The sequence below is a fragment of the Coregonus clupeaformis genome, unplaced genomic scaffold, assembly GCF_020615455.1.
Source record: "Coregonus clupeaformis isolate EN_2021a unplaced genomic scaffold, ASM2061545v1 scaf0073, whole genome shotgun sequence".
NCBI classification, from domain to species: Eukaryota; Metazoa; Chordata; class Actinopteri; order Salmoniformes; family Salmonidae; genus Coregonus; species Coregonus clupeaformis.
In genome coordinates this window covers 262,399-262,898 of record NW_025533528.1, presented here as the reverse complement: position 1 = coordinate 262,898, position 500 = coordinate 262,399, and positions in this window count along the sequence as shown.

Here is a 500-nt window from a genome sequence, read left to right as displayed (position 1 = left end):
CAGGAATGCAGTATGCTGAGGGGGTGCGCGTGGAGCTGGGCAGAGGGTGTTTGTTATTTATGAGGGAGGAGCTACTGCTGTTGTCAAGAGAGGGTTACAATGTTACATATGTACAATATAGCCTACTTATTTATTACATTTTGGGCACATACACTTGATATTTCTTATAATTGTGCTCTCTCACTACCCCCCCCCTCTCACTCTCTCTCTCTCAAACACACTGAATTAAGTGAGTTCAATTGTTATCAATGTTTTTTTTGGGAGTTTTAAAACAAGTCCAAAAGCTATATCATAATTCAGGTTTAATGTCCTCTAGCCTTATGCTACCATACTGCCCAGTGCTTCAGTCACCCCAACAACTGAGCCTCAATACCCCCTGGGGTGTAGATTTGCCTCAAAGTGCCCCTCTATGTCTTCCATCTAACATATAAAAAGGGGAGGAAGAGAGATAGACAGATGGACAGACTTTATCTGAGGGGGCTGTTCTACCAGGTGCCACC